General features: G+C 34.6%; 1 pseudogene; it reads left to right on the plus strand.

Moving 5' to 3' along the window:
• LOC149552868 (pre-mRNA-processing protein 40A-like) overlaps positions 1-12560 on the plus strand; it is a 198809-nt pseudogene that overhangs the window by 112732 nt on the left and 73517 nt on the right.

Raw genomic sequence — 12560 nt, forward strand, 5'->3', positions numbered from 1 at the left:
ACCTCTTCCCTTTTGACTTTCCTCTTGATTTCCCACGATTTCCAGAGTTACTTCCTCTCTCAGTTGTTTTACCCCTACTTTTTGCATTCAAAGCACTTCCTGATGTAGATCCACCTGAGGATTTCCTACTAGTTTCCTCACTCAAAACAACACCGATTATATCATCATATTTTAGGGTACTAGATCTAGGAACAAAATTAGTCACAACCATTACCAAGCCATTCCAACTTTTAGGCAAAGAACACAAAATCAAGAGAGCCCTAATTTATTCATCAAAATTGATACCCATAAAAGATAACTGACTAGTAATAGTATTAAACTCATCTAAATAATCTGCAATAGATCCACCTTCTGCCATTTTTATATTAAATAAACACTTGATTAGAAATACCTTGTTTGAAGTGGAGGGCTTTTCATACAGTGCCGCTAGGGTTTTCTTCAACTCTTATGTCGTCTTCCCTTTTGTAATATTAAATGCCACAGATGGTGCCAGGCATAATCAAATGCTTCCAAGTGCCTTTCTGTCCAAAAGATCCCATTCATCATTTGACATAGATCCCTGATTCTTGGCTTTGCCTTCCAACAACTTTCATAAATCTTTCTGATAAAGATAGTCTTCCATTTGCATCTTCCATAACTAGAAGTTTTGCCTATTAAACCTATCAACCCTTAGCTTACCCTCATCTGCCATCGCTCCCACTCAACCATGAGACTTTTTGGTAGAGGATAACTAAAAAATAACCTCACTCTGATACCACTTGTTAGGATTAAACCACAGATAGAAATAAAAATTACATGCAAATATAACCAATAACAAAAAATAATAGATCACAAAGAAAAGAACACAAGGAACCAAAATTTAATGTGGTTCACCCAATCCCTGGGTTATGTCCACCAAATAGCAAGTCTGATATTATTACAATCCAGTGATTCCAACCTGATTACAATCCGTAATCCCTTATAGCTCAATACCACCGCAAGAACCAATTTCACATCACAACATAATAAAAATTACCTAATCCTAAGCCCTTTTATACAAGTATTTTATGCCATTTTAGAGTTACAACATGTTGGCCACAACACCCAAAGAATTTATGAAGTATGTATAGTACTTTCCTGATTAGTCACCACAAACTAACAAGGAGCCAACCCTGCTAAAGTTTACAAAACACAATGTTAGGTGTGACCCAATTAGGTGATTTAATCACTCTACTAGGAGTGGCCTTGCAAGAGGTCTTAAAAAAATTCAATGGAATTGCCACCTTGTTAGAGGATTTACAATTGGCTATTAGACCAACTCTGTTAAGAGATTTTAGATCACTGCTACAATGGTTAGAGAGTAATAATAAAATGACTTGATTGTGATGCAATTGAATTGCTAAATCCAGATCTCTTTTTTTCTTAAACATGATCCTTCCTGATCAAATATTAATTTTCTGATCCACAAGGATACTTGCTTATCCTTCAAGTTTGCTCCCTCTCTTTTCTTTTCAATTCATTCAATACACTTGCACACACACTGGAAATCTCAATTTGACCTTTTATTTATACCTTCCAGATTGTCAAGTCGACCCAAATTCAAATTGCAATAACCAAAATTCATCACCATAGTCGGCTAAAATCAATACATAAAGTAATTAAGCTTCATATGCCAAAACAAGAAAAATCCTTCGAAAGCCGACCCTACTTGGTAGAAACTAACTTTAGAATGATTCTTTGTGTTAACCAATAGAGGCTTGGTTAACATTGCGAACTTGTAGAAATCCTTTAGAAACTGAGTGAACTCGATGAATACTATCTCTGTCCATCTTTTCCTTTGTTAATCGAGTCAGTTCGGTTAACACTCTTTTCTACCTCAATTCCTTTGACACCTAAGTGAGCTCAGTAGATACTATCATCTATTCAAAGTAAACCTATGAATGCTTGGTAGACAAGGAAAACTATCATCACTGACCAAGTGAGCTCGGTAAGCACTGTCTGTCAATTGATATGACATTTGTGTAACATCAAAGACAACACATAGTTAATCAATTGTATCCAACATTTACATGTAACAAAGTTGGTCATATTATTTGAAAGCATCCTAAGAGAGATGGGAAGGAGGAAAATAAAGAAAAAAATGTCAAGAAAAGAGAGACAACAGAGAATGTTGAGGTAATAAAGAGTAGAAAGGAAAAAGTCAAAAATCTTGTTACATTGGTGAAGAAGATGATTTTGATAGTGTTTCTGATGAACATGATGAAGAATTTTTTTATGTTGCAATGAAAGATGAATCAAATAAGATGAGAAAACTTCTCTAATAGCACATGTGAGTAAGAATGATAAATGAATAATTGATAGTGGTTTCTCACATTACATGACTAGCGATACAAATAAGTTTGAAAAGCTAGAGATTATATTGGTAGTTGGGTTAATTTTATAAATGATGCACCATGTTATATGAAAGGTGAAGGATCAATTATATTGAATGATAAGATTAGGTGTGACAATGCATATTAGGTTGATGGACTTAAATATAATCCATTGAGTGTAGCATGGTTGAATAGTTCAGTTTATCAAGTTGAATTCCAAAATAAGAAGGCAAATATCTATGATGCTACTGGTGAACTAATTAGAAGTGAAGATAAAATAAGAGGTAACTTGTTCTATCTAGGCCTATATGGAGATTTTAGACTATTTGCACCATTTTTGGATATTTGATTATGGAATAAGAAGATATTTCATGTGAACTTTGATAATTTGGTAAGTATTAGTAAGATGGAAAGAGTTAGAGGATTACCAAGACTGAGAAAACCTGATAAAGTGATCTGTTAACAATGTCAAATGGGAAAAATAGCAAAGTCTAGTTTCAAAAGCATGACCTATTCTTCTGATGATATTTTTGAGTTGGTTCATAGTAATTTATATGGTCATGTTGGAGCGCAAAGCTATTATGGTGATACATACTCTATTATATTTGTTGATGATTCCTCTAGAATGTTGACTGTGATGTTTATACAAGAAAAATTGATGCTTTTCAAATATAGAGCTAAAAAGGAAATAGGTAAGAGTCTAAAGTGTTTGAGATCAAATCGAAGAAGTAAATTCATATCTAATGAATTCAATACATTCTAAAATGATAAAGTAATCAAAAGAAAAAAGAGTACACCAAGGACTCTACCAAAGAATGGGATAGTTGAAAGAAGGAATAGATCAATCATGGACTGTGAAAGAACATTGATGATGGAAAAGAATGTTTCACAAAAATATTGGAGATAAGTTGTAAGTACTATTGTTTATACACTAAACTAAGTTCAGGTCAAGAAAGGTACAAACAAAACCCCTTTTGAACTGTGATATGGTTATGCACCTAATGTCAAATGTTTCAAAAGATTTGGAAGAAAGTGTTACATATTGAAAGATGCAAAGAAAAGAAAACTTGATGGAAAGAGTGATGAAGGTATATTCTTAGGATATCCTACTAAAACCAAGGCATAAAGTGTTTGAATTCTAATACTAACAAAATTGTGGAAAGTGAAAATGTTAGAGTTGATGAATTTGTATAGAAGAGTGAAGAAGAATGAAAAAATGAACATGAAGATTATATAAACTTTGTATACATCTATGAAGGAGAACCAATTACCTTACTTGAAACTAGGAAGGAGAGTGTTGAGCATCAAAAGACTATAATTATTGAGTATTAGCAGACAAGCTCTATTGAGTGATAGTATGCTACTAAGCATTAAGTTGTAAGACTCAAGTAATAGAGAGAGGATACCGAACACCTAATAGAAGAAGTTGAGTTATAGCAAGCGATATTTGGAGAAGTTGAGAAAGATGAACACAGTGAATTGCCACAAGGAGAAAGAAGACCTTAACCTGTCAAAGCAAGATATTTGAGAAGACACCATACACTAGATCAAATCAATGGAAAAAAAGATATAGGATTCATGAAAATAAATAAATTGAAGAAGGATACATGTTTAATATATGAGTTTGTGCCAAGAATAGTTAAAGATGCACCTAAGGATGAAGATTGGATTAAAGAAATGAATGATGAATTATATCAAATAGAGATGAACAATACATGCATATTGGTACTGAATCCAAAAGATAAGAATGTGATTGGAACAAAGTGGGTATTAAGAAAAAATTTAAATGAGAAAGGTGAAGTCACAAGGAACAAAGAAAGACTAGTTTGTAAGGGATATACTCAAGAGGAAGGAATTGAATATGGAGATACATTTGGCCCAGTTGTAAGGTTTGAAGGAGTAAGAACATTACTTGCATATGCTTCTTACAAAAGTTTCAAGGTGTATCAAATGGATGTGAAATATGCATTTCTAAATGAAATCTTGGAAGAAGTCTACATTGAAAAACTAAAGGATTTGTTGACCCTAGCAAGAGGAACTAGTATGTAACTTGAACAAAGAATTATATGATTTGAAACAAGCCCCTAGATCATAGTATGAAAGGTTACATACATATTTTCTGAAAATTAGTTTTTCAAGAACTATAATAGAAATTTTTATTTGAAGAGTGAATCTGAGAATAAGGTATTGCTAGCTGAAATCTTTGTTGATGATATTATATTTGGAGGACTTGAAATGGTGTGCAAATCATTTTATATTGTGATGAAGAAATAATTTGAGATGTCAATGTTTGGAGAAATTAAATTCTTTGCTAGTTTGCAAATCTATCAAATGAAAGGAGGTATTTATATTACAAAATCAAACTACATCAAGGAGATATTGAAGATTCAATACTAGTTTGAACACCTATGGCTACTAGACATGAACTTTCAAAGAATGATGATTCTACTAAAGTGATTCAAATATTGTATAGGTCAATGATTGGAAAACTAAAATATGTTGTTCATAGTAGACCTAACATTGCATTGTCTATTGGTATTGTTACAATATTTTCTACTAATCCTAAGATGAATCACCTAATGGTTGTGAAAAGGATACTAAGATATCTGAAAGGAATAGAAGACTATGGATTATGGTATATTAAAAATAACACCTTTGAGTTGAGAGTTTACATAGATGTTGATTGGGCTAGAAATATTAATGACAAAAAGAGTATAATTAGAGGAACTTTTTTCCTAGGGATTAAGATTATTTCATAGACAAGAAAGAAGAAAAATTGTGTTTCTTAATCCATAGCAGAGGTTGAGGATGTTGTTGCAATAATTAATTATTGAAACATTGTGTCGATCAAGTAACTATTGGAAGGAATGAATGAAGATATTACTGAACTTGGAGTGATATGTTGTGACAACACAAGTGCTATAAATATATCTAAGAATTATGTGATGCATACAAATATCAAGCATATTTCCATTAAGTATCATTATTTGAGGGAATTAATGCAAGACAAAGAAGTGAGATTGGAATATATGAACACTAATGAATAGATAGTTGATATATTCACGAAGACATTACCTAAGGATGCATTTATGTATCTAAGAGGTAAGTTTGGTGTCATCTACCTATCTAAGTAAAACTGAGAAGAGATACGGCATTGCATCAATTTTTGTGATCAGAATATCTTATAGATTGATGCAAGAGTTTGCACTTTAGGAGTTGCATAAAGATGTGAAAAGATGGACAAAAGTATGCATAGATAGTACTATAAGTCTAAGATTAAAGAGGGAGTAATTATTCCAAATCAGATAAACAATTACAAGAGGATGATGTGTATAAAGTCGATGATTTTTTTGGCATTGATGTCAAAGAGGGAGATGATGTATGTCAGTTACCATCCACCATTGATACAAGTTATAAATATAAGAGGGAGAATATGTCGTTATGTTTGTCATGTTACTGATAAAGAGGGAGAAGATGAATATCTGAAGATGTTTAAGAGAGAAGTATTTTATATTATGTTACTATAATGGAGATGTTAGAGTAAATAAATAAATAATTATTAATTATTTATTCTATTTACTTAATCTTACTTAGGTTAATGCATTTATTTAATATTTAGTATTTAATGCATGTAGTGATGAGTTGTTGACAACACAAGAGTTTGTTCCCTTCTAGCATGTTCCACCTTTTTGTGGAAGATACAAGTTGTAAATATAAGAGGGAGAATATTTCGTTATGTTTGTCATGTTATTGATAAAGAGGGAGAAGATGAATATCTGAAGATGTTTAAGAAAGAAGTATTTTATATTATGTTACTATAATGGAGATGTTACAGTAAATAATTAATTATTTATTCTATTTACTTAAGCTTACTTAGGTTAATGCATTTATTTAATATTTAGTATTGAATGCATGTAGTGATGAGTTGTTGAAAACACGAGAGTTTGTTCCCTTCTAGCATGTTCCACCTTTTTGTGGAAGAGTGCTTAGTTGTCAACCTTATCTTCTACCACCTTCCAGCTTGTTCTACAAGCTTCCATGAGGCCTTTATAAGTGGTCTCTCTCACATTGTAAACACAACTCATATTGCATTATCATTGTAAATACAATTTCATTGTTTTGCACATTTTCTCTCTCATGTCCGTTTAGGGTTTTTCCCTAGCTCCACGCTCTTCTTTTCTTGGCTTCCCTTTGATAGGTTATTGCATGCAAGTGATCTTGGGCATCTTTGGAGTTGGATTTAATCAACTCTAACATGGTATCAAAGCCTTCCTGCTACTACTTCATTGAAGGATTTTTGAAGCTGTGATTTGAAGTCACAAACCCTAGTTTGTTTGTGCTTTTTTCTTCAAATCGGGGGAACAAATTTTTTTTGAACCACATTGAGCCTAAATGAATACTACCATTGGATTTAGAAGGAATTTTTCAGCTAGGATCCATATAAAATTATTTGATTTTGGAGACAGGGCTCCGAGAGGAAAAAAATTTAGTTAGAGGCTTTTTCCATACGATCGTACGACCGCACAGTTCAATTTTTTTTTTTAAAATTTAAAAATCTACACTGTTGCTGCCATGCCACCATAACACTAGTGTGTGGCCCACAGCGGCCACAATAGGTGTTGGTTTAAAGAATATTTTTGACAACTGAGTGTCAATACACTTAACCATTTTTCACTATACATGCCGAGTGATATCAAGTGCTGAGTGATATCAAGTGCCAAGTAATATCAAGTGCCGAGTAACATAAGGTGCCGAGTGATACAATTTTGTTTAGGTGCTGAGCTATCTAGGAAACAGCATGTGCCGAGCATTAGTAATGCTTCATGAGCCGAGTAACTTAGAATATTAGCATAAGAGTTTGTAATTGCACAAACTATAATGTAAACCGCCTTTGTAGCCGACACAAGGTAAATCTCGAAAGATCTAGAGATAAAAATGAATCTTTTACACTTCCTATACAGTCTGCATGCAGCCAATTGAAAAATTGGAAAGGCATGCAACCAATTAGCAAAAAGGGAAGTATTGAGCAGGAAATTGAGATTCAATGTGGATTGTAGATCCATATCTAACCCTAAGTCTTCGAAGTCTTTTTAAGGAAGATGAAAGTTTCATTTTAATAGGGATGATAGAAGGAGAATAGTGTTAAGGGAACACCATAATGGAATTCAGTGAAAGGAGACATAGAGAGTAAGAGCAGCAATTCAGTATTCAGTTGATCAGAACATCAAACAAAAATCAGATCTTAGAGGATCAAAATCAGAGAGAGAGAGAGCTAGAACAAGTGCCTACATTTAACAATCAAGGATTGCAAACTATCAGGTTTATAATACCTAATACTCTTTTACCATTGTATTAGAAAGGAAATCCTATGTAGATAGGTTGGCTTAACAACTATTTGTAGATCCTTATCAAAAGGTGATTAAATCCTTTAACAGGGTGACACTTCATGTTAAGTGTTTGTAAATCCTTTAAGTAGGTCACTATTGATATAGTGTAAAGCCTTTAACAGGGCAGGCCTTTAATAAGGCTGACCATCATAAGTGGTTCAACAATATTACTGCAATGATTTTTGTGGGTATCATCCCCACCCCAGTTTTACCTTCTTATTTCTGGAGGGTTTCTGGGTTATTAAATTATAGTATTATGTGTTGTTGATGCATGTATTAGTTTCATGTTTATTTGATGTGTTTACATGCATGCAATTTACTTTTAGTTAAAAGTTTTATTGCTTAAAGTGCCATACTTCTGATTCACCCCCCCCCCCCCCTCTCATAAGTATTCTTTCCATATTTGAATATTCCAACAGTAGGCAGCACCACCTCAACCACTGATCTTTGTCTGAGGGGCTTCTCTGTTCTGATCTCCACCAGTGACTTCTCTGATACTCTCCGCTTAGCCCAAGTTTTGCTGCTTAGCCCACTGCCTAGGGACACCTCAACTCACCCATTCTATAGCTTAGTTGGCCTTTTTGCGCCTAGTCATTGTGTCATGGGGGTGACACATGGTATGGGTGCTACATGGACCCTACCATGTCACTTGCCATGTGGCACTGTCGCATGGACTATTACGTGGCATCTTTTTTTGTGGTGATGGCTGGATGTTAGGATAAACCACAGACATAAATAAAAACTACATGCAAATATAAACAATAACAAAAAATAATAAATCACATAGAAATGAACACAAGGAACCAAGATTTAATGTGGTTCACCCAATCCCTAGGCTACGTCTACCAAACATAAAGTCCAAAATTATTACAATCCAGTGATTACAGCCTGATTACAGTTCGTAATCCCTTACAACTCAATACTGCCACAAGAAGCAATTTTGCATCACAACTTAATGAAAATACCCAACTCTAAAACCTTTTATACAAGTATTAAACCACTTTAGGGTTATAACATGTCGGCCATAAATTAGCCATAACTTTAGTGGCGAATCTACGAATGGCAAATAGTACCAATTTTTTTTTTTTGGGGCGATGCCTCGAACCCCGCTAATTATGAAGTATGTATAGTACTTTCTTGATCAATCATCACAATCTAACAATCTCCCACTTGGGGACTGATTAGGCTCCACACTAAACAATAATCTCCCACTTGGAGACTAATCCTGTAGCAATACCACTACCACATGGGGCTCCCACTGGATCAAACCACCTTGGACTCTGCGATTCTTTTATTCATGTTTAGTCTAAAAGACCAATTGAAGCTGAAGAGGAGTTTAGCTTCTCCCTTGGTACAACCTTTGTCAACATATCTACGGAATTATCATTGGTATATATCTTCTCCATCTTTAACTGTCCATCCTCCAAAATTGACCAAATGAAATGGTACCGCAACTGTATGTGTTTGGTCTTAGAATGCAGAGCTGAATTCTTGGCAAGATAAATGGCACTCTGACTATCTGTGAACAAATAATTATCGTTATGAGGATGTCCCAATTCTTCCAAGAAGAACTAAAGCCATATCATCCCCTTGTCTACCTCTATAGTAGTGACATACTCTACCTCTGTAGTGGATAGAGCATTAATCTTCTATAACCTAGAAACCCAACTCACAGATGCCCCACCAACAATAAAGACATAACTTGTAGTACTCCAGTTGGTATCAATATCCCCTACCAAATCTGAGTTAACATAGCCCTGTAAATTAGTAGTAGAGCCCCCAAAGTGTAAACACTTATTGAAGGTTCCTCTCAAATATCTGAGAATCCACTTAACAACATTCCAATGCTCAAATCCCGGATGACTCATATACCTGCTAACGACTCCCACTGCATGGGCAATATCTGGCCTAGTGCATACCATAACATACATCAAGCTTCCTATAGCTGAAGCATAGGGTACCTTGGACATCTTATCCTCCTCTTCCTATGTCTTAGGACACATCTCCTTAGTCAATTTCAAATGACCAGGTAAAGGTGTGCTGACAGCTTTAGCATTCTCCATAGAGAAACATTGCAACACCTTCTCAACATAATCAGCCTGAGATAGCGTCAATGTTCTATTTTTTTGATCTCTACAAATCTTCATACCAATGATTTGTTTTTCTACCTCCAAATCCTTCATAGCAAATGCATGTGCTAACTAGTGTTTCAACCCCTTAATATGATCCATGTTAGACCCAGCTACAAGCATATCATCAATATATAAACATAAAATAATGTAGCTATCATCATCCAACTTCTTAAAATAAACACAATAATCTGAATGACACCTATTATAGCCATGCTCATGCATAAACCTGTCAAATTTTAGATACCATTGCTGAGGTGCTTGCTTTAAGCCATATAAACTTTTCTTCAATTTACACACTAAGTTCTCCTTACCTTTGACCTCAAATCCTCGTGGCCGAGCCATATATATTTCTTCATCCAAATCACCATGAAGAAAGACTATTTTAACATCTAGCTGCTCTAAATGAAAATCTTCAGTAGCCACAAGACTTAAAATAGTACGAATAGAAGTCATTTTAACAACAGGAGAAAATATCTCATCAAAATCAATTCCCTTTTTCTGTGCAAATCCTTTTACAACTAACCTGGCCTTAAATCTTTTCTTACCTCCTTCCTCTTCTTCCAACCTATAAACCCACTTATTCTATAAAGCCTTTTTTCCTGCAAGCAACTTACATAGATCCCATGTCTTATTCTTCAACAAAGAGTCCATTTCATCTTTCATTGCAGACTCCTACTGAAGCTTAGTATCCACCTACATAGCTTCATCATAACTTTTAGGTTCACCAACATTAGTAAGTAAAATAGAATACAAAGAGGGAGAAAATCTTTGTGGAGGTCTAATTTGCCTCGTTGACCATCTAACATTCACTGGTGTGTGTGGTATTTTTTGTTGCAGTTGTTGCACATCATGAGGAATGGCTAGAACATCAGCTTTTGGAATATCATCTAGCACTACATAATCATCTTCTTTCTTCTCATGTTGCTGCAATAGATCTTTGTACAAAACTTTCACAATGAATATGACATCCTGACTTCTAAAAATTTTATGATTTTTAAAATCCCAAATCCTATAACCAAATTCATTAATGCCATATCCAACAAAGACACATTTCTTTAATTTAGCTTCTAGCTTGGTTCTATTTTTAGAGTCTATATGAGCAAAAGCTTCACAACCAAAGGTCTTGAGAAAAGAATAACTCATCTTCTTACCAGTCCATGCCTACTCTGGAATACCACAACCCAAAGGAGTAGAGGGACCTCTATTAATCAAATATACTATAGTATTGACAACCTCCACCCACATGTGTAAGGGCAACCTAGCATGCAACCTCATGCTCCTTGCACGCTCCATTATAGTCCTATTCATGTGTTCAACCACTCCATTTTCCTGTGGAGTCCTTGGAATAGTTTTTTGTCTATGAATACCATTAGTGGAGCAATAATATTCAAATTCATGACTGCAATGCTCACCACCATTATCATATCTGAGACATTTTAATTTCTTACCAGTCTCATTTTCAACCAAGCATTTCCATTTCTTAAAAGTTTGAAATACATCAGATTTCTATCTAAGGAAATAAACCCATACTTTTCTAGTTGCATCATCAATAAATGTAACATAATAATGAGAGCCACCAAGGGAAGATACCTGAGCTGGCCCCCATACATCTATATGCACAAGCTCTAATTTCTCCTTTTTGTTTTCCTTCCTAGTCTTTACAAAACTCACTCTCTTTTGTTTTCCATACACACAACTTTCACAGAGGTCCATATTAACACATTTCAGACTTGGTAAAACTTTCTTTGAATGAAGTACTTTCACACCTTTCTCACTCATGTGCCCAAGTCTGTTGTGCCACAACGCTGTATCAAAATTTATAACAGCTATTTGTTCTCCTTGCTCAACTGCAACAATTGTTCCTAAACATTCATTTTTCTCTAAAAAAATCAAAGTAGAAGGAATAATATGACTTGTACAAAGATATAAGGTGCCTACTTTCACACCTTTTGCTACTACAAGGGAACCTTTTGAAACCTTCCAATTTTTATCATTAAAAGTAACTACACAACCCTCATCACCGAGTTGCCCCGCTGAAATTAAATTCCCACTCAGCCTTGGAACATGTCTTACCTCATGTAGTAGCCAATGATTCCCATTCTGCAACTTAATCTTAATTTTTCCCTGTCCAACAATCTGATAGGGTTCATTATCCCTCAAATAAATAAGCCCAAAATTCCCTTGGACATAATCAATGAAATAACCTCTATGAGGTGTAGCATGAAATGAAGCACCAAAATCTAAAACCCATGAATCATCAACACTTTCTAAATACAGAAGCAAAGCATCCTCTTCGGATTTGTTACTTACCACATTTTCCTCCTTGTCTCCATTTGATTTATCTCCTTCATTTTTCTTTTGATTTCAGCAATCTTTCTTTTTGTGCACTAGTTTTCCACAGTACCAGCAATCATTTGGTCCTCTCGATTGAGACCTCTTCCCCTTTGACTTTCCTCTTGATTTCCCATGATATCTAGAGTTATTTCCTCTCTCAGTCATTCTGCCCCTACTTTGTGCATTCAAAGAACTTCCTAATGTAGATCAACCTGAGGATTTGCTACGAGTTTCCTCACTCAAAAAAACACTGATCACATCATCATATTTTAGGGTACTAGATCCAGGAACAGAATTACTCATCGCCATTACCAAGCCATTCCACCTTTCAGGAAAAGAACACAAAATCAAGAGAG

The sequence above is a fragment of the Cupressus sempervirens genome, chromosome 6 (assembly GCF_028749045.1).
Source record: "Cupressus sempervirens isolate cs-2001-9-10 chromosome 6, ASM2874904v1, whole genome shotgun sequence".
In the NCBI taxonomy this organism is placed as follows: domain Eukaryota; kingdom Viridiplantae; phylum Streptophyta; class Pinopsida; order Cupressales; family Cupressaceae; genus Cupressus; species Cupressus sempervirens.